Source organism: Salmo salar, chromosome 01 (genome assembly GCF_965601325.2).
Source record: "Salmo salar chromosome 01, fSalSal1, whole genome shotgun sequence".
Taxonomy (NCBI): Eukaryota; Metazoa; Chordata; class Actinopteri; order Salmoniformes; family Salmonidae; genus Salmo; species Salmo salar.
This window is the reverse complement of record NC_138291.1, coordinates 56,347,223-56,370,713: the sequence shown is the minus strand read 5'-3', so window position 1 is coordinate 56,370,713 and position 23,491 is coordinate 56,347,223. Positions and strand designations below refer to the sequence as shown.

At 41.1% G+C, this 23,491-nt stretch overlaps 1 protein-coding gene across 1 annotated transcript in view; it reads right to left on the bottom strand.

Annotated features, from left to right (window-relative positions):
* LOC106605092 (suppressor of cytokine signaling 5-like) overlaps positions 1-11,380 on the bottom strand; it is a 42,525-nt gene extending 31,145 nt beyond the window's left edge. The window contains exon 1 of the mRNA XM_014200392.3: positions 10,835-11,380. The gene's annotated coding sequence lies outside the window, so the exon portion shown is untranslated. The remainder of the gene's footprint in view (positions 1-10,834) is intronic.
* Positions 11,381-23,491: the final 12,111 nt, after the last annotated feature.

The following is a 23,491-nucleotide window of genomic DNA, read 5'->3' as shown; positions in this document are numbered from 1 at the left end:
GCAATATTCTCAGTAGATAGCCCAGCCATCACGGCTAGCCATTTAGACACCGACCAAGTTTAGCCCTGACCAAACTCCGATTTACTATTACAAAAGTTTGATTACCTTTGTTGTCTTCTTCAGAATGCACTCCCAGGACTGCTACTTCAATAACAAATGTTGGTTTGGTCCAAAATAATCCATCGTTATATCCAAATAGCGGCGTTTTGTTTGTGCGTTCTAGACACTATCCGAAATGCTAAATCAGGGTTACGAGCATGGCGCAATTCGTGACAAAAAAATTCTAAATATTCCATTACCGTACTTCGAAGCATGTCAACCGCTGTTTAAAATCCATTTTTATGCCATTTTTCTCGTTAAAAAAAGCGATAATATTCCGACCGGGAATCTCCGTTTAGGTAAACAGAGGAAAGAAAACAAAGCATTCGGTCGACGCGGGCACGCGCCTGAGTCTCACAGTACTGTAACCAGCCACTACCCAAACGCGCTACTTTTTTTTCAACCAGAGCCTGCAAAGCCACGATTCAGCTTTTTGCCGCCTTCTGAGAGACCATGTGAGCCGTAGGAAGTGTCACGTAACAGCAGAGATCCTTTGTAATGGATAGAGATGGCAAAGAAGGCCAAGAAATGGTCAGACAGGGTACTTCCTGTACAGAATCTTCTCAGGTTTTGACCTGCTATTTGAGTTCTGTTATACTCACAGTCACCATTCAAAAAGTTTTAGAAACTTTGGAGTGTTTTCTATCCAAAGCCAATAATTATATGCATATTCTAGTTACTGGGCAGGAGTAGTAACCAGATTAAATCGGGTACGTTTTTTATCCAGCCGTGTCAATACTGCCCCCTAGCCCTAACAGGTTAACGAGAGTCTTGTCTTTAAAATGGTGTAAAATAGTCAGATGTTTGAAAAATTGAAGTTTTTGCATTTTTGAGGTATTTGAATATCGCGCCACGGGATTACACTGGCTGTTGAGTATAGAGGTTAAAATTAGAGGTCGACCGATTATGATGTTTCAGCGCCGATGCCGATTATTGGGGGACCAGAAAAGCCACTACCGATTAATTGGCCGATTTTTTTGGCCAATGTATTTGTAATAATGACAATTACAACAATATTGAATGAACACTCATTTTAACTTAATATAATACATCAAAATCAATTTAGCCTCAAATAAATAATGAAACATGTTCAATTTGGTTTAAATAACGCAAAAACAAAGTGTTGGAGAAGAAAGTAAAAGTGCAATATGTGCCATGTAAGAAAGCTAACATTAAGTGCCTTGCCCAGAACATGAGAACATATGAAAGCTGGTGGTTCCTTTTAACATGAGTCTTCAATATTCCCAGGTAAGAAGTTTGAGGTTGTAGTTATTATAGGAATTATAGGAGTATTTCTCGCTATACGATTTGTATTTCATATACCTTTGACTATTGGATGTTCTTATAGGCACTTTAGTATTGCCAGTGTAACAGTATAGCTTCCGTCCCTCTCCTCGCTCCTACCCAACCCACCGTTCCTAGGCCGTCATTGAAAATAAGACTGTTCTTAACCGACTTGCCTAGTTAAATAAAAGGTGCAAATTTTTGTTTGTTTTTTTCAATTAAGAATTTTTATTAAAAAAAAAAAATAATAATAAGATTTTAAAAAATAAATAAAAATAAATCGGCAAATCGGTGTCCAAAAATACCGATTACCGATTGTTATGAAAACTTGAAATCGGCCCTAATTAAAATCGACCATTCCGATTAAATCGGTCGACCTCTACATAAAATGCTAGTAAAACTAAATGCATGCTTTTCAACCGATCGCTGCCCGCACCCCTCGCCCGACTAGCATCACTACTCTGGATGGTTCTGACTTAGAATACGTGGACTACTACAAATACCTAGGTGCCTGGCTAGACTGTAAACTCTCCTTCCAGACTCATATTTAACATCTCCAATCCAAAATTAAATCTAGAACCGGCTTCCTATTTCGCAACAAAGCCTCCTTCACTCACGCCGCCAAACATACCCTCGTAAAACTGACTATCCCACCGATTCTCGACTTCGGCAATGTCATTTCCAAAATAGCCTCCAACACGCTACTCAGCAAACTGGATGTAGTCTATCACAGTGCCATCCGTTTTATCACCAAAGCCCCATATACCACCCACCACGGCAACCTGTATGCTCTTTGCTAGGTAAAGCTCCGCCTTAGCTCACTGGTCACAGTAACACCCACCCATAGCACGCGCTCCAGCAGGTATATCTCACTGGTCATTCCCAAAGCCAACACCTATTTTGGCTGCCTTTCCTTCCAGTTCTCTGCTGCCAATGACTGGAACGAATTGCAAAAAAAATAATAATAATAAATAAATAAATACATTTTTTTTTTTTTTAATTTACAATTTTTTTTTTAAAAAAATAAACAAAAAAAAAAAAATCGCTTAAGTTGGAGACATATCTCCCTCACTAACTTTAAACATCAACTATATGAGCAGCTAACAGATCGCTGCAGCTGTACACAGCCCATCTGTAAATAGCCCATCCAATCTACCTACCTCATCCCCATATTGTTTTTATTTACTTTTTTGCACACCAGTATTTCTACTTGCACATCATCATCTGCACATCTATCATTCCAGTGTTAATTTGCTGAATTCTAATTACTTCACTACTATGGCCTATTTATTGCCTTACAGTGTGTGCAAATGGCATGAGGTGGTATATATACTTTTTTTTTTTTTTTAAATTTGTGTTATTGACTGTACGTTTGTTTATTCCATGTGTAACTGTGTTGCTGTTTGTGTCGCACTGCTTTGCTTTATGTTGGCCATGTCGCAGTTGTAAATGAGAACTTGTTCTCAACTGGCCTACCTAGTTAACCTGTTAGGGCTAGGGGGCAGTATTGACACGGCTGGATAAAAAAACGTACCCGATTTAATCTGGTTACCACTCCTACCCAGTAACTAGAATATGCATATACTTATTACATATGGATAGAAAACACCCTAAAGTTTCTAAAACTGTTTGAATGGTGTCTGTGAGTATAACAGAACTCAAATGGCAGGTCAAAACCTGAGAGATTCCTTTACAGGAAGTGGCCTGTCTGACCATTTCTGGAACTTCTTTTCCATCTCTATCTTTTACTAAGGATCTCTGCTCTAACGTGACACTTCCTACGTCGTCCATAGGCGCTCAGAGCCCAGGAAAAACCTGAATGTCGTCATCCCAGCCCCAGGCTGAAACACATTATCGCCTTTCTCAAGTGGCCGATCAAGGGACTCTGGGCTTAGGCGCGTGACCTGACCGCCCCCGTCTTTGTGATTTTTTCCTCTGTTTGCCGAAAAGGAGATTCCCGGTCGGAATATTATCGCTTTTCTACGAGAAAAATGGCATAAAAATTTATTTTAAACAGCGGTTGACATGCTTCGAAGTACGGTAATGGAATATTTAGAATTTTTTTTGTCACGAATTGCGCCATGCGCGCGACCCTTCTTTACCATTTCGGATAGTGTCTGGAACGCACGAACAAAACGCCGCTATTCGGATATAACGATGGATTATTTTGGACCAAACCAACATTTGTTATTGAAGTAGCAGTCCTGGGAGTGCATTCTGACGAAGACAACAAAAGGTAATCAAACTTTTATAATAGTAAATATGATTATGGTGAGTGCTAAACTTGCCGGGTGTCTAAATAGCTAGCCCGTGATGCCTGGGCTATGTACTTAGAATATTGCAAAATGTGCTTTCACCAAAAAGCTATTTTAAAATCGGACATATCGAGTGCATAGAGGAGGTCTGTATCTATAATTCTTAAAATAATTGTTATGCTTTTTGTGAACGTTTATCGTGAGTAATTTAGTAAAATGTTAGCGAATTCCCCGGAAGTTTGCGGGGGGTATGCTAGTTCTGAACGTCACATGCTAATGTAAAAAGCTGGTTTTTGATATAAATATGAACTTGATTGAACAAAACATGCATGTATTGTATAACATAATGTCCTAGGTGTGTCATCTGATGAAGATCATCAAAGGTTAGTGCTGCATTTAGCTGTCTTCTGGGTTTTTGTGACATTATATGCTAACTTGAAAAATGGGTGTCTGATTATTTCTGGCTTGGTACTCTGCTGACATAATCTAATGTTTTTCTTTCGTTGTAAAGCCTTTTTGAAATCGGACAGTGTGGTTAGATTAACGAGAGTCTTGTCTTTAAATAGCTGTAAAATAGTCATATGTTTGAGAAATTGAAGTAATAGGATTTTTAAGGTTTTGAAAATCGCGCCACAGGCTTCAAGTGGCTGTTATGTAGGTGGGACGAATTCGTCCCGCCTAGCCCATAGAGGTTAAACAAAGGTGAAATATTTGTTTTAATGAATAATGTGCCAATAATGTGGCTTTTAGTGAAGTCTGACTCATCTAGACCTGTGCTACAATTAGTGTAGGTAGGCTATCGAGTAAATATTAATACCAGTCAAAGTGTGTCTAGCAAGTGGGGCCTAATATATGCTATGGAAGTGCAGTGCTGATCTAGTTACTACACGTATCATCAACTAGCCTAGACCGACAATAAGTGCAACTCTAGCCCATAGAAAACTCTTGCTGTGTTAACACAGGACTGGGCTACTTCTGCTTCTCAACAGCCTAACACACCCATTCTCTGGGGATCCTAGTGATCTAAGAGAGAGTTGGAGAGCGGACAAGATTAAGGGAGGAAGCCTTCACTCTCCCCAGACCAGAGTAAATTAGATATTTGAAGTTGAGAAGCAAAAAGAAAGGTGTTTGGGATGGCCGAGAGCCATGGAGGGTCTGTTCTGTTGATTCTCCATCATTTCTATCTAGCCAGATAAGGTGCTAATAATAAAAGGCTAGGTAGGCCTACTTGTTTCCCCAGAGTTGCAACATGTATGCTCTTTGCTAGGTATATCAGATGCATCTGTAGTGGGCAGTTCAAGTGCTTAATCATGATGCAGTAGGCCTAGGCCATATGGACAAAATATGTCAAATTTAGATTTTTGAATAATACAATTTTTCCAAATATGCTTCCTGAATAGTTCATGCCCCTAGGGTGGCAACACATACGTGATTTCAATGGGGCTTTCTCCATTTATACTGCTCAATCCAACTCAACAAAAATAATTCAGCATTTTCATAAATTTGAGTTCTTCCTGCACTTTTATTATAATTTCCACATTGTGTCACGCAGCATGTGCAAACAAATCTAGGCCTAGTTAATTGGCGAACTGTTGGAATCATGGAAATATGATGATTATTCTAATCCTATAGTTGGAATATAACGGGCAGCACCTATAATATATTGTTGTTTGACATGACAATGAATGAATAAGCCAGTGAGGAATTATTGATAGGGTAGGAACCAAAGTGTTGGTCAGTGTTTCCAGGTGACCCTAATTAGATACTACATTACATGTTGATTTCTTACTTCATGTAGCTAGCTAGCCAACATATTCATGCTCAGTCTATTCCTCTCTGATAAAGATACCGTTGCACAAACATGCTCATCTAGGCCTACATCAGCACTGATACCAGGAAGTATTAGCTAACTAGCTACAGTGGGGGGGAAAAGTATTTAGTCAGCCACCAATTGTGCAAGTTCTCCCACTTAAAAAGATGAGAGAGGCCTGTAATTTTCATCATAGGTACACATCAACTATGACAGACAAAATGAGTAACAAAAATCCAGAAAATCACATTGTAGGATTTTTAATGAATTTATTTGCAAATTATGGTGGAAAATAAGTATTTGGTCACTTACAAACAAGCAAGATTTCTGGCTCTCACAGACCTGTAACTTCTTCTTTAAGAGGCTCCTCTGTCCTCCACTCGTTACCTGTATTAATGGCACCTGTTTGAACTTGTTATCAGTATAAAAGACACCTGTCCACAACCTCAAACAGTCACACTCCAAACTCCACTATTGCCAAGACCAAAGAGCTGTCAAAGGACACCAGAAACAAAATTGTAAACCTGCACCAGGCTGGGAAGACTGAATCTGCAATAGGTAAGCAGCTTGGTTTGAAGAAATCAACAGTGGGAGCAATTATTAGGAAATGGAAGACATACAAGACCACTGATAATCTCCCTCGATCTGGGGCTCCACACAAGATCTCACCCCGTGGGGTCAAAATGATCACAAGAACGGTGAGCAAAAATCCCAGAACCACACGGGGGGACCTAGTGAATGACCTGCAAAGAGCTGGGACCAAAGTAACAAAGCCTACCATCGGTAACACACTACGCCGCCAGGGACTCAAATCCTGCAGTGCCAGACGTGTCCCCCTGCTTAAGCCAGTACATGTCCAGGCCCGTCTGAAGTTTGCTAGAGAGCATTTGAATGATCCAGAAGAGGAAACCAAAATATGGAAACCAAATATGGTCAGATGAAACCAAAATATAACTTTTTGGTAAAAACTCAACTCGTCGTGTTTGGAGGACAAAGAATGCTGAGTTGCATCCAAAAAACACCATACCTACTGTGAAGCATGGGGGTGGAAACATCATGCTTTGGGGCTGTTTTTCTGCAAAGGGACCTGGACGACTGATCCGTGTAAAGGAAAGAATGAATGGGGCCATGTATCGTGAGATTTTGAGTGAAAACCTCCTTCCATCAGCAAGGGCATTGAAGATGAAATGTGGCTGGGTCTTTCAGCATGACAATGATCCCAAACACACCGCCCGGGCAACGAAGGGGTGGCTTCGTAAGAAGCATTTCAAGGTCCTGGAGTGGCCTAGCCAGTCTCCAGATCTCAACCCCATAGAAAATCTTTGGAGGGAGTTGAAAGTCCGTGTTGCCCAGCGACAGCCCCAAAACATCACTGCTCTAGAGGAGATCTGCATGGAGGAATGGGCCAAAATACCAGCAACAGTGTGTGAAAACATTGTGAAGACTTACAGAAAATGTTTGACCTGTGTCATTGCCAACAAAGGGTATATAACAAAGTATTGAGAAACTTTTATTGACCAAATACTTATTTTCCACCATAATTTGCAAATAAATTCATTAAAAATCCTACAATGTGATTTTCTGGATTTTTTTTCTCATTTTGTCTGTCATTGTTGACGTGTACCTATGATAAATTACAGGCCTCTCTCATCTTTTTAAGTGGGAGAACTTGCACAATTGGTGGCTGACTAAATACTTTTTTCCCCCACTGTACGTTTGCTCTGACTCTTACTAGCGATTAGCATTAGCGGCTAAATAAAATTATTTTAGCAAAACCTTGAAGAAAATACAAACTTGCAAACAGACAGTAACATACAAACAAATAGTGTAATTACAGAACGCTTGTGGAAAGCAGCATGTCACCAGCATTGTTGCATCCATCTTACCATGCAGAGTGAACGGCAAGAAAGTGCTCATGACTCCGTGGTTGAACTGCTCTTTCCTTGAGTGACAGGGCTTGGTGTGGATAGTGGCATGCAGCAGCAGGAGAGAGAGATGACTCAAGTAGCAAACGGAGTAAACTATAAAAATTGATATTATACACGCCTGAGTTGCATATCACATTTAACCTACCAAACATAAAAATACCGTTATATAAGGTCAAATAAAAACAAACTAGTCCATGCATCAATATAATGCCCAGACCTAAGCCTTAATTGGTCAAACCTCCTCCAGGGTCCTGGAGAGCTACCTGGTATGCAGGCTTTTGCACCAGCACAGCTGAAATAGCCTAGCCAACACCTAATTATGCTAACCAGCTACTCATCAGGACCTTCATTTGCTGAATTGGGTGTATTATAAACTCAGCACAAAAAGAAATTACCCCTGTCTTTCAAAGATAATTCGTAAAAATCTAAATAACTTCACAGCTCTTCAATGTAAAAGGTTTAAACACTGTTTCCCATGCTTGTTCAATGAACCTTAAACAATTCATTAACATGCACCTGTGGAACGGTCGTTAAGACACTAACAGAAAGCAGGTCCTCACCAGACAAATCACCGGCAACAATGTCGCCTATGGGCACAAACCCACCGTCGCTGGACCAGACAGGACTGGCAAAAAGTGCTCTTCACTGACGAGTCGCAGTTTTGTCTCACCAGGGGTGATGGTCGGATTCGCGTTTATAGTCAATGCAGGAATGTCAGTGTTCTGCCATGGCCAGCAAAGAGCCCGGATCTCAATCCCATTGAGCACGTCTTAGACCAGTTGGAACGGAGGGTGAGGGCTAGGGCCATTCCCCCCAGAAATGTCCGGGAATTCGCAAGTGCCTTGGTGGAAGAGTGGGGTGACATCTCACAGCAAGAACTGGCAAATCCGGTGCAGTCCATGAGATGCACTGCAGTACTACCCCCCCCCCCCTTTTGTTCATGGACACATTATTCAATTTCTGTTAGTCAAATGTCTGTGGAACTTGTTCAGTTTATGTCTCAGTTGTTGAATCTTGTTATGTTCATACAAATATTTACACATGTTAAGTTTGCTTAAAATAAACACAGTTGACAGTGAGAGGACATTTCTTTTTTTCTGAGTATAGTTGGGATGGAGCAAAGCCTGCATACCCAGAAACTCTCCAGTCTGAGGAAGATTGGTCACCCCTGCATTACACTAATGCATAGGCCTATATGTTTCATATAGATTTTAATTATGAAAACAAATTAGCGATGACTACGCCAACACATAAAAATCTTATTCATGGACTTCTCCACAGCCTTTAATATAGTGCAACCACACTTTCTACTTAAACACCTTTGTGACCTAAATGTCAACTCGGGCCTGGTGCTGTGGGTCCGTAAGTCCCTGAGGGATCAACCCCAGAGGGTCAGTGTTTAAGGCACCTTAGTCCAGGGTTATTCAGTGCGACCATTTTACTTGCATTTGCACCTAAAAATAGATGTGTGCAAACTGAAAAAAATCAAGTATGAGCACATCTGCGAGTTGTGATTTTATTATCCCATTCTCAGCCTATTGAGTCCACTGGTCCCACTCTCACAGAAGTACCCTACGCCTTGCCCCCTTTCTCGACTCTCTCTCCAGATGAAATTCTGCGACTAGTGACGTCTGGCCGCCCGACCCCACCCCCTCCTCCTGACCATCTCTGGAGACCTCCCATTCTTAACTTCCCCATCAACTCATCCCTGACCACTGGCTGTGTCCCTCTTGACCAAAATAAATAAATTGACCAGAGTGGCAAATATGTGGACGATATGGCACTGGTTGCTTGCCTGGAGGGCAAGTCTAGCTCAAGCTACTCCCAGTTCCTTGACTGCCTTGTGACATGGATTGACAATAGCTTCATTGACCTTAATGTCACCAAGACTAAAGAATTGTGCCTTGGAGGTAAGCTGGGGAGTAGGATGTGGAGCAAGTCACACATTTTAGACCACGAACAACCTCCAGGAAAACAATTACCTAATTTATAAAAAAGGCAGTGTCTTCCTACTTAGGCAGCTAAAAAGTTAAGGAAAGCAAAACACACTGACTATGGTTTACAGATCCCTGATCGAGAGAGTTCTCACTTTCAACATCTCCTCCTGCTGGTATGGGAACTTCTCAGTCAGGAAGAGGAGTAAACTGGCACAAGTCGTCAATCAGGTCAGTAAAACAGTCGTCAGGAAACAGCCACAATTCCAATAAGTGTACACACAGAACATCGCCAGGAAAGCACTCCAGGTGCTCAACAACACCACCCACCTACTGCAGGCATCCTTCGCAATGCTGCTGTCAGGTCGGAGACTAAAAAAGGATCCACTCGCAAGGAAGAATGGACTAATAAAATATTTTATTCCCTCTGTAGTGACAATCCTATATAAGACTTATTAACTGACATGTAAATGTTTAATGTTCGTTTTATCGTTTTACTGTAGGCCAGAGAGGCAAAGACATTCCCATTCTGTGCAAACGTAATGGTCAATAAAGTTGACTTATCTTAAATAATATGCCAGTATTGCCTTGGGATAGGCTAGCCCTACAGTAATCACGTACAATAAATCACGTTTAAGGTTGCTGCATGACAATGGTGGAAGACTTACCTGGGACACATAAGGAAACAATTAGCAAAGCCGTTATTCTTGGATTGATTCCATTCATTGTTATTATATAAGGACGAAGTGAACTACTTCATAATAGCGTTAGAGTATGGTGTATGCACAGAACGACATCAGCTATAACGTTACTATAATTTGGAACATCCATTGCATTGGTGAGGTAACGTAGGCTATAACCTAGCTAACTAACTACCAACATAACTGATGAATATTTTCAAGACAATAGTCATTAGTTACATTGTGGGATTAGTATTGGACATGCTAATATTTAGGCAATCAAACGAATATTTTAGCATTGCACGCGAGATAGAGCCATTTAAAAGGGTGTAGTAGTGCCAAATCAAGGCCTATTCTCGGTCAGATAGCACTGGCTAGCTAGCTAACTAAGCTAAACTAGCTAGTTACTGTAGCTAGCCAACTACTACTACCACCACTGGACATTGACAATAGTTATCATTACATCATGACTTTTAAGGAGCTGTCTAATACCAATTGGTTTTAGACAGGTGGGAGTTGTGATAATATACCTCGCTAGATCAATGGTAACGTTACTACACAAAAATAAACTTCACCGAGAGATCCCCCCCAAAAAATGCTGGATTTCCCAAATAACGGTGGCTAGCTTTCTAGCTGGCATGATGCTAACATGAGCTTCAACATCGAGTTGGTCTGCTTGCTAGCTAGCGAACGTTAGTTAATTAGTTAGCTAGCATGAACAAATCTGACACGAAATTACACAGACAACAGTATTGTCTAGATACGTCTATCTTACGATAGAAACTAGCTACATAGCTAACATGTATTCCGTAATTAAACGTGGTTATAAGTATTCTCAACTTACCCTTTTGTCTTTTATAACCAGTACTCAGTAGCTCTCTTTGTCTGCAAAAAAATGGCTATAAGTCAGGCACATATCCCCCTTGAGCTCCACGGTGTCGATGAAACACAAAAATGTATGCGGCCGGTTTTCAATTTCATTCCGAATGGTCTCTCTAATCAAATATCTAAGACAGTGTACATGTTTAAAAAAATTATAAAATGTCTCTTGGCCGACACTTCTTTTCGGCCGTGGTATTCATTCCTGTTAAAGCCGAGCAAAGAAGAGGCGTTCAGTAGATTTCAGACGGGTAGAGAATGGCAACATGGAACTCCAATGAGTAAAGCAGAACCGCGAGCTCCAGATAGTGGATACGGATAGGGAAGGTCCATGCCAGTGGCCCAGCATGACAGACACAACATCTCGCCAATGACGGCAGAGTAGACGATCAAGTGGCCTGGCAACTACTTGGAAACGTGGAGACTGAAAAGGCTGATGTGGGCCCTGGGTGCCTCGGTTGATTCGTGTCAATTAGCTCGATTTTGTATAATAATTTAAATGGGGGAGAATTTTTTTTGAAGTGTTGAATCCGGCGTCGTTTTGTGTATCTGTTCATAAACCACGTGTCATAGAATCGCTACATCGAAATTCTTTTCCCAACTATTTCGCAATCAACTTAAACCATTATTCATTGTTGTCACGTGTAAGTTGTTCTGATGAGTATATTTCAGTGGTCCTTTCGTGTTATGATTTGAACCCACCTTAACATGCACTGTTGCGCATAATGCTCATTCCAGTAAACTGTAAGCATCTGTCATAATGAGTGGTGCACATTACTTTGATGATGGTGGGAATTTGTGGTTTCATTATTGAACGTCAATTTGCTTGGCGGTTTTCATACCAATTCATCATGATGAATTAGACGTCATAGCACAACAAACGGCTTAATACTATTTCAGAAATATACTTTTCTTTCTTCAAACATGCATACAATGTTGTGTAAAAGTATCATAAAGTCTACAAATGTTAAATTACACACAATCCTCTAAAAACAGAGTCACCTGACAATTTTAAGTATAACCTCCAAAAACATAATAACTCTATATCAGCACAACACAGATAAATCAAGTGTTTTTACTCAAACATGAATGTGTCTGACTACTACTTTGTTATTTTAAGTAAAGATGTAAAACATAATAAATTCAAGTACAACGTTTTTCATAAATGTTAGATTGACTTAAAAATATGAAATAATCATAACTTGTAAAAACGCAACAACTTTAGATTAGCAGAACACAGATAAATAAAGTTACATTTACTCAATAACCTAATACTTGTTTACAGTACTCAAAAACATTAAGTGATAAGAACATCTAATTGACATCTGAGTGAGTACCACTTACAGTGCCTTTGGAAAGTATTCAGACCCCTTGACTTTACAGCCTTATTTAAAATGGATTAAATACCAAAAAATCCTCCGCGATCTACACACAATACCCCATAATGACAAATCGAAAAACAGGTCTGTAGAAATGTTCAAAAATGTATTACCAATAAAAAACTGAAATACCTTATTTACATAAGTATTCAGACCCTTTGCTCTGAGACTCGAAATTGAGCTCAGCTGCATCCTGTTTCCATTGATCATCCTTGAGATGTTTCTACAATGTGATTGGAGTCCACCTGTGGTAAATTCAACTGATTGGACATGAGTTGGAAAGGCACACTTGTCTATATAAGGTCCCATAGTTGACAGTGCATGTCAGAGCAAAAAAAAAACAAATCTGGTCAAAGGAATTGACCGTAGAGCTCCGAGAGAGGATTGTATCACTGTCACAGATCTGATGAAGGGTACCAAAAAATGTCTGCAGCATTGAAGAACACAGTGGGCTCCATCATTCTTAAATGGAAGAAGTTTGCAACCACCAAGACTCTTCCTAGTGCTGGCCGCCCAGCCAAACTGAACAATCGGGGGAGATGGGCCTTGGTCAGCAAGGTGACCAAGAACCCGATGGTCACTCTGACAGAGCTCTAGAGTTCCTCTGTGGAGATATGATAACCTTCCAGAAGGACCACCATCTCTGCAGCACTCCACCAATCAGATCTTAATGGTAGAGTGGCCAGACGGAAGCCACTTCTCAGTAAAAGGCACATGACAGCCTGCTTGGATATTGCCAAAAGGCACCTAAAGACTCTCAGACCATGAGAAACAAGATTCTCTGGTCTGATGAAACCAAGATTGAACTCTTTGGCCTGAATGCCAAGCGTCACGTCTGGAGGAAACCTGGCACCATCCCTACAGTATAGCATGGTGGTGGCAGCATCATGCTGTGGGGATGTTTTTCATCGGCAGGGACTGAGAGACTAGTCAGGATCGAGAGAAAGATGAACGGAGCAAAGTATAGAGAGATCCTTGATGAAAACCTGCTCCAGAGCGCTCAGGACCTCAGACTGGGGCAAAGGTTCACCTTCCAACAGGACAACGACCCTAAGCACACAGCCAAGACAAGCAGGAGTGGCTTCGGGACAAGTCTCAATGTCCTTGAGTGGCCCAGCCAGAGCCAGGACTTGAACCCGATCTCTGGAGAGACCTGAAAATAGCTGTGTATCAACGCTCCCCATCCAACCTGGCAGAGCTTGAGAGGATCTGCAGAGAAGAATGGGAGTATGTCCCCAAATACAAGTGTGCCAACCTTGTAGCGTCATACTCAAGAAGACTCGATGCTGTAATCGCTGCCAAAGGTGCTTCAACAAAGTACTGAGTAAAGGGTCTGAATACTTATGTAAATGTGATATTTTAGTTTTATTTTTTCTAAATTAGCAAAATGTCTAAAAACCTGTTTTTGCTTAGTCATTATGGGGTATTGTGTGTAGATTGATGAGGATCAGTTTTAGAATAAAGCTGTAACGTAACAAAATGTGAGGTCTGAATAGTTTCCGAAGACACTGTATATAATTTGAGTAACCACTACTCAATTGATGTTTGAGATGTTTGAGTAACCACTACCCACTACTCAATTGCTTTACTGACTAAGGCTAGGGATGAGCAACTTTGATGGGGATGGGGGCCACAGATTTAGAGTTAATTTTGTGCAATGCTACACATTTTGCAATGGGGTAGTGAGAAAATGTTTTATTTTTACAGCAAGTTTTCTGCAATCTACACATTTTGCCATGGGATGGAGAAAATAGTTTGCAATTGTATAGCTAATTTCATGCAATTCTAATCATTTTGCTATGGGGTGGAGAGGAAAATTAGCAGTTTTACAGCTAATTTCCTGCAATTCTACATGTTTTGCCAAAGGGTGGAGACAAATGTTTGCAGTTTTTAATATGATATCTGAGTGAGACTGACTAACAAAATCAGTGGGGTCCCCCGGCAGGTAATTGGACCATGAAAACAAGTTTAGATAGCTGTCCGCTAAAATAATTTAGCAATCTAAAAATTGGTCGTTGATATGGGCTAATTGACTAACTATCAGTGACTGACTTAACAGGAGAAACTGCTGATGCACAACCAAATTTTGAAATTGCACCTTGTGTATTCTACTATTCTAACTCGCAACAGTAAATTGAGACTCCCAACCAACTGCATTCCTACAAAACATGTATCTGAGGACCTTCAAAAGGAGGGCATTACGGTCCGCGGCCTGCCAGTTGCCCTACCCCGAGTTAGGCAATTACTTTTTACAGTGTATCAGTAAAATCACTATAATGAATTGGTAGGTATAGCATTATTTGTTACTTCTGTGAACTTTCACTATCCTCCCTCATGAGGGAGAGAAATGATCAAATATCTTGATATGTGGGTTTTTGCTAACGGAATTACAAGGCACAAGGCAATATTTATTAAACTTACAGAAGGTAATCAATTTCTCCAAAACGAAATATTAAAAGTGTTTTTATTAGTTGGCAGGTGATACCTTTTAAGACTTTTTCTGGTAGATGTTTTCGAAGACCCCTTTCCATCTGCATATCCAGAAATCAAAACCTTTAATTATGCCTCATTTTAAATATGGAAAATGGTTGAAAAATGTATCTATGCCTAATTTCTAATTTCCCCAAAATACAGACTCTTGCTTTCATTTGACACCCAATTTCATATGCTCCTATGAACTTCACATGTTGGTGCTCGTTATTCACAATTCATTCATGATTATCCGTAATCGTGGTAGCATCCAGATTAACGCAGAAGTGTTCAGGAACATATTCTATTCTTATTTACAATAAACAGACTCCAAAATGACACAATACATTATTTACCATTCATTTCTATTGGGCAAAACATACGCCAAAACCAAAACGAAGTGCAAATATGTCCAACAAGTTTGTAGTCACAAGCTTGATGTAGTCATTGCATACTATATATGGGCCAAATAGTCAACTTTTCACAAAATGTAATACACTACAAGTGAATTTGTCCACATACTTATGGCACCTTCAAATGTGTCATAAGATACATAATGTAAATTAATTTCTAAATGATAAAACATATATCAATACCCTCAAATAAAAGGTGGCATTCTCTACTGTCACCTCATATAAAACATTTTATTTCAAATCCACATTGCTGAAGTATTGAGCCAAATTAAAAGCTTTAGCTTCACTGTCCAAATAAATACGTAGGGGAGTGTATGTGAAAAGGCCCGATTCTGTGTTTTGTAGTCAAAAAGATAGATGACGATAAGTGTATCCAATGACATCATCTGGTATGTATCATGTGATTTTAACCAATTATGAGTAGACATGTCTGCTCATAAATTGTTAAAATCCCATTATACACACGATACACGCGAGATGATACAAACATGAGACATGCAGGTCGTTCCACGAATAGTTCCTCTATCGTTTATTTATTTATTCGTAACCACCATTATACATTATGGCATAAGCTTCTAGATGATTTGTGAAGCATTTATACTATATAAAGCCTTTATAAGTTGTAGTTTGTTTAAAGTGGGACCACATTATTTCCTTTTGCCACTGGATGGCAGGCACACCAAGTACATGTGATTCAGCTTTGGAACCCACTTATGCAAAAATTGTTGTGCATGTGAAGATAAGTTGTGTATGTGAAAATGTGTTGTACATCAGGCTAGCATGTGACACCAACGATCCTCCTGCAAGTCATTCACATAGTCACACATAAAGAAAACCACTGATGTTCTGCATTGATCATGAGATGTTGCGAATAGTAGATAAATAATAATCCATTCTATACATTTCTTAAAGCCTCCGGGCAGTCTTGGTCATTTTATTTTGAAATCATCACTCTATGTCTGTGTCTTTATGACATTTTCTATTTATTTATTCAACATTTAAGTTATCAGGGAGTCATACTGAGACCATGGTTTCTTTTACAGATAAGCCCTGAATTACAGAAATTACAGAAAATACACACATACATATACATAATGAAAATAACTAAATACATTTGTAATCATTTATATCCCTGAGCCTCCTTTGGCCCTCAATCTGATTGTGTGGGCCTTAGGAAAGAAATGTTAAGATATTTACATACAGAGCCTTGATTGACTGGTAGGATCGTCCAGAGCCCACCGCCTTACTCAGCTGAACAGTCATTGGTGTACTCTGTTATAATCAGATCACATTGTGACGTGATGATGTTGACCAAAAGTTCCTCCCACCTGAACAGGCTGAAATTCAAGATTTGTTTTTCAAACAGCTCTTACACAAAAAAAGGGCATTATCGTAATTTTCACAATTTCAGTGTTATTTCAACCTCATAGTGTAGAAATATCTTCTTTTTTTTTAACTTCACGTTATGCTCTCTAAGGCTGTTAAGTTAACTAAGTTAAATTAATGTATTTGGCCACTACTTTTTGTCCCTATTATTCATTCATTATTCATGAATAAATATGTCACGTCACTATGTGACATCACCACATCATATTCTTTCTGTTCTTGTGTGTCTCACATTGCGTCCAGTGACTTAACTGAGTATGGACACAACTTTGCAGAGTGCTCACAGAGCAGCATTTTTGCCACAATGCTCACCACGCATTGGCTATCACAATGAAGTAGTGAGAAGAAAAGCTTTCTAAGACTTCATCATAAGTAAATAATGATCTTTTAAATAACGGGAAAGATGCAGTAGCATATCATTTGACCTAGCTGGCACAGTGTGCATGTTCCTCTATTGGACACTGGTGAGACATGTGAGACAGACAGCAAAATGGGGTGGGGTGGATCACTGCCTATACTATCAACTTCTGACACTCATGTGACTCACTCAGCATAGATACAGCTTTTCATTTGCTGCCCCCCACCACCACCCTCCACCCCCACAGAGAGGAGACGCCTTTGGAGGAGGGATTTATTAACCTCTGACTCTTAACTCTGAGAATTTGTGAGGAAAAAAAGCAAACAGAGTGATTTGAACCAAGGACTCACATTCAAGTGTGCTGTCTTACCTGTGTTTTTTTACAACTTAAAAGTGTACATTTTACATTTAGCAGATGTTCTTATACAGATCGACTTACAGGACCAATTACGGTTAAGTGCCTTGCTCAAGTGCACATCAACAGATTTTTTACAGAGCCAACTCTTCGATTTGAACCAGCAACCTTTCGGTTACTGGCCCCATGCTCTAAATCACTAGGCTACCTGCCTGTAAGAGTGATTTTGGCAGTCAAAGTGGAGAATTAGAAATCCTGTTGAAATAATTAGTCCATACTATTTCAGAACCTTAGACCTATGGAATATTTGGTCTCATACATAACTCCTGAACATTGTAGTTCTTTTGGTGTTACATATTCGTAATCAAAGGGCGAGGCAAGACATTCTGATTAAGATCATTGGTATCAGACCTGACCTGCTTGGCCATTCACTTCCCCTTAAACACGGGACAGTCAGTCAGTCTGATGGTAGTCAAACCTTGTTACCAAACACGTGACCGCCTAAATCTACCCAACAGCGTTCGGGTCAATCACACTATAGTTCAACTCCTGATTCAGTTATGTTCCCGTCATTTACCCAGAAGATAATGTGTATTAAACGGTCATTATGATTGTATCATTATTCCTAACTAGTATCATTTTGCTCTTTGTGGAAGGATATTGGGTTCACTAGGTTTACCATCATGACATACTGCACTGCATATCCAATCTGGGTTGTGTATAAAATAAATCAGAATAATTTAAATTAAATTCTAACAGATAAACTGGTTAATTAGAACAGAAAAGTCTGCACGAGGCAGATATGAGGGTAATGCTTGTAAGCAATTTGGTTGAAAGGATTGATTTAATCCAGTGGTTGTTAAAGCTGTGCCAAATGGATCATGTGTGTATGGTTTCTCTGAATTGTCTTTATTTGAGTTCAAGGAATGAACAGAGGCCAAACAACGACATGAACCTAAAACCATGTTAGGTAACAGCAGATCAGGTCTTAAAGGGGCAATCTGTCACGTCCTGACCATAGTAAGATGTTATTTTCAATGGTAGAGTAGGTCAGGGTGTGACAGGGGGTGTTTTGTGGTTTTTTTCTAGGTTTTCTATATCTATGTTTAGTTCTAGTTTTCTATTTCTATGTTGTTGTTTTTTGGGTTGATCTCCAATTGGAGGCAGCTGGTCCATATGCATTTGAAGCTATGTTTGTATGTTTACAATTACATTGTATACTAACAATGGAGTAAAAGAAGTTTATATTTTGAGGGTGTAAGACAGTGAAACTATGCTTATGAGGAATTTGTAAGCTCTTCAAGAATCAATAGCTATATCATTGATTTAAAAGTCCCAAAATAGAAGTAACAATCCAAGATTGCCCCTTTAATCAGATGGATGAATGTAAACCGAGAACTAATCTCTTGTGGACAGATTCAAGAGACAACTTTCGTGAGAATTTTATTTCTGGGTAACCAAGATTGCGTGAGAACTGATACATCAGATACTGTGACAAGATTTTTCTTGGCTTTTCAGCTGTACGTATTTTAATGGTATGAGTGTGGAGTTTTATTCACATTTATCCTAGCTCCTCTGAGGAGCCCCCACCTGTTCCTGATGGGTAGCCTCCATGGCTCGCTCCACTGGGGCCCTGCCAGCCTCCTCCCCAGCCTACCCCTGCCTCCCAGGCCCTAAAAGACTCTGTTTGATAATCCCTAATGGGTCCTCAATCACAACCCTTCACAGTACAGTAGTAGGATGTTCTAGGAACTGAGGCACCCAGGACCGGCTCTAGCCTCTTGGGGGCCCCCTTGCAAGATTTGGTTGGGGGCCCCCCACCTCATGGCAAAACATTTTAGTGGCCTCCCTCTTGATGGTGGAGAGAAATCAACATTTGAAAGTTAATTTCCTACAAATCTGCAAGTTAATTTCCTGTCTCTCCCCCCATGGCAAAATGTGTAGAATTGCAGAAAACTTTCTTTAAAACGGAAAAAAGTTAATATCCTGCGATTCTACACATTTTGCAATTACTTATGCCATGGTTAATATGATACGAGTGAGAATGACTAACAAAATCAATGGGGGTCCCCTGGAGGTCAAGTTTAGATAGCTGGATAGACTAATTGTTATGGAATCATGGGTCGCTCCCTTTCAAAAACTACCAATCTAAAAATGGTTAGTTGACATGGCTAATTGAGTGACTGTCAGTGACTGATATAAGAGAAAAACTGCTCATACACAACCAAATTTTGAAATTGCACCTGATGTGTTGTACTATTCTTACTCTCAATAGTAAGTTGAAATCTCGACTGAGTTCCTAAAAAAGCGTCCGGGGGCCCTAAGTGGCTGCTTATGTCAAATATCCCTGGAACCACATCTCCTGCAAGAATGTGGTCCCATCATGGAGATAAAACACCTGAGAGATAAAACTACTATCTCTATGGTCACCACCAGCGGAACTTGCCCCTGCCTGGCCTTGTTGTTGAGACCCTTTCTGATCAAAGGGTGGCAGACATCGCACTCTGTCTGGATCCTGGACTTACTGACGGGCCGCCCCCAGACGGTGAAGGTAGGCAACAACACATCTGCCACGCTGACCATCAACACGGGGGCCCCTCAGGGGTGTGTCCTTAGTCCCCTCCTGTACTCCCTGTTCAACCAAGACTGCGTTTCCATGCACAACTCCAGCATCATCAAGTTTCCCGACGACACGACGGTGGTAGGACTGATCACCGGCGACGATGAGGCAGCCTAGAGGGAGGAGGTCAAAGACTTGGCAGTCTGGTGCCAGGACAATAACCTCTCCCTTAACATCAGCAAGACAAAGGAGCTGATCGTGGTCTAAATGAAATGGAGGGGCGATCACACCCCCATCCACATCGATGGGGCTGTAGTGGAGTGGGTTGAGAGCTTTGAGTTCCTCGGTGTCCACATCACTAAGGAATTAACATGGTCCACACACACCCACACAGTTGTGACGAGGGCACGAAAGCGCTTCTTCCCCCTCAGTAGGCTGAAAATACTTGCCCTCAGGTCCTCAAAAAGTTATATAGATGCACCATTGAGAGCATTTTTACACGCTGCATTACCTCTTGGTATGGCAGCTGTTGAGTACGGCCCAGTACATCAGAGCTCCCTGCCATCCAGGACCTTTATACCAGGCGTGTCAGAAGAAGGCCCAACATTCTTTCAAAGTCTCCAGTCACCGAAGTCATAGACTGTTGTCTCTGCTACCGCATGGCAAGTGGTACCAGTGCACCAAGTCTGGAACCAACAGGACCCTGAACAGCTTCTACACACAAGCCATAAGACTGATAAACAAGACTGCTAAATAACTCATCAAATGGCTACCTGCATTGACCCTTCTTTGCATTAACTCTATGCACATACACTGGACTATACCCATACATTTACACATACTTACACTGACACACTGACACACCAACACTACAGGAGATTGGTAGCACCTTAATTGGGGAGAACAGGCTCGTGTTAATGACTGGAGCGCAATCAGTGGAATGGTATCAAATACATCAAACACATGGTTTCCAGGTGTTTGATGCCATTCCATTCGTTCCGTTCCGGCCATTTATTATGAGCCGGAACTGCACTGACTCTATGCACACACACTGGACTCTACCTACACAGTCACACATACTTACACTGACACCCCAACACAAACATATACACACACACAAAACATGCGCACACATGCATACTGACGCCGTGCACACACTCAGCACATACGCTGCCGTTACTGTCTATTATCTGTCCTGTTGACTAGTCATTTTACCCCTATATGTACATACAGTAGCTACCTCAATTACCTCGTACCCCTGCACATTGACTCGGCACTGGTACTCCCTGTATATCAGTGGAGGCTGCTGAGGGGAGGACGGCTCACAATAATTGCTGGAACAGAGTGAATGGAATGGCATCAAATCATGTGTTTGATGTATTTGATACCATTCCACTAACTCCACTCCAGCCATTACCACGAGCCCGTCCTCCCCAATTAAGGTGCCACCAACCTCCTGTGCTGTATACTTCCTGTATCTAGCCATGTTATTTTTACTCATTATTGTTATTTGTTATTCACTGTGTATTTATTCCTTGCGTCACTATTTCTATTTTTTATCTTTAACTCTGCATTGTTGGAAAAGGACCCCTAGGTAAACATTTCACTGTTAGTCTACACCTGTTGTTTACGAAGCATTGATTTGATTTGATTTTCTGTCACAACAGACCTTGGTCAAATAGTATTTTCCAGTTCAAATAGTATTTGACACATGTATTTGGCCCAGGTCTGGTCCCAACTGCCATTCCCTTGCCAGTCACTGTCTGTTATCATTTACACCTGTCTGTCTTTTGAAGTTATACATAATAAACTCAGCAAAAAAAGAAACGTCCTATCACTGTCAACTGCGTTTATTATGAGCAAACTTAATATGTGTAAATATTTGTGTGAACATAACAAGATTCAACAACTGAGACATAAACTGAACAAGTTACACAGACATGTGACTAACAGAAATTGAATAATGTGTCCCTGAACAAAGGGGGGTCAAAATCAAAAGTAACAGTCAGTATCTGTTGTAGCCACCAGCTGCATTAAGTACTGCAGTACATCTCCTCCTCATGGACAGCACCAGATTTGCCAGTTCTTGCTGTGAGATGTTACCCCACTCTTCCACTAAGGCACTTGCAAGTTCCCGGATATTTCTGGGGGGAATGGCCCTCACCCTCACCCTCCGTTCCAACTGGTCTAAGACGTGCTCAATGGGATTGAGATCCGGGCTCTTTGCTGGCCATGGCAGAACACTCACATTCCTGTCTTGCAGGAAATCACACACAGAACGAGCAGTATGGTTGGTGGCATTGTCATGCTGGAGGGTCATGTCAGGATGAGCCTGCAGCAAGGGTATCACATGAGGGAGGAGGATGTCTTCCCTGTAATGCACAGCATTGAGATTGCCTGCAATGACAACAAGCTCAGTCCGATGATGCTGTGACACACCGCCCCAGACCATGACGGACCCTCCACCTCCAAATCGATCCCGCTCCAGAGTACAGGCCTCGGTGTAAGGCTCATTGCTTTGACGATAAACGCGAATCCGACATCACCCCTGGTGAGACAAAACCATGACTCGTCAGTGAAGAGCACTTTTTGCCAGTCCTGTCTGGTCCAGCAACGGTGGGTTTGTGCAATAGGTGATGTTGTTGCCGGTGATGTCTGGTGAGGACCTGCCTTACAACAGGCCTACAAGCCCTCAGTCCAGTCTCTCTCAGCCTGTTGCGGACCGTCTGAGCACTGATGGAGGGATTGTGCGTTCCTGGTGTAACTCGGGCAGTTGTTGTTGCCATCCTGTACCTGTCCCGCAGGTGTGATGTTCGGATATACTGATCCTGTGCAGGTGTTGTTACACGTGGTCTGCCACTGCGAGGACGATCAGCTGTCCGTCCTGTCTCCCTGTAGCGCTGTCTTAGGCGTCTCGCAGTACGGACATTGCAATGTATTGCCCTGGCCACATCTGCAGTCCTCATGCCTCCTTGCAGCATGCCTAAGGCACGTTTACGCAGATGAGCAGGGACCCTGGGCAACTTTCTTTTGGTGTTTTTCAGAGTCAGATGAAAGGCCTCTTTAGTGTCCTAAATTTTCACAACTGTGACCTTAATTGCCTACCGTTTGTAAGCTGTTAGTGTCTTAACGACCGTTCCACAGGTGCATGTTCATTCATTGTTTATGGTTCATTGAACAAGCATGGAAAACAGTGTTTAAAGCCTTTACAAAGAAGATCTGTGAGGTTATTTGGATTTCTAGGAATAATCTTTGAAAGACAGGGTCCTGAAAAAAGGGACGTTTCTTTTTTTGCTGAGTTTATATTTATTCTGTCCTTTCATAACCATATAGCCCTTCAATGAGTGTATACATTGTACCTTACTAGTCATACAGTGACACATTGCAGAATCCCACATTTCAGAGAGTAACGCCTGACTACTTGGGACTTCCACTCACGCGGTCTCACACTTTTCTAACACTTGTGCTGGGTTGTAGTTAGTTACAAAACGGTTTATTGTTCACATGATTTTCACTAAAATCGATTTTTAGCATAGGTGATAAGATGCCTCCCTCAATTAGTGCCACGTTATGATCATGTCTGGTGGTTGTAGACCAAAAAGTCACACTTTCTCCTGAGAAGCCATGTGCCTACTCCGTAACGAATATAGGAACGGGCATGACAGTTATAGGCGCACCCATAAATAGGGCCTGCAGTCACCA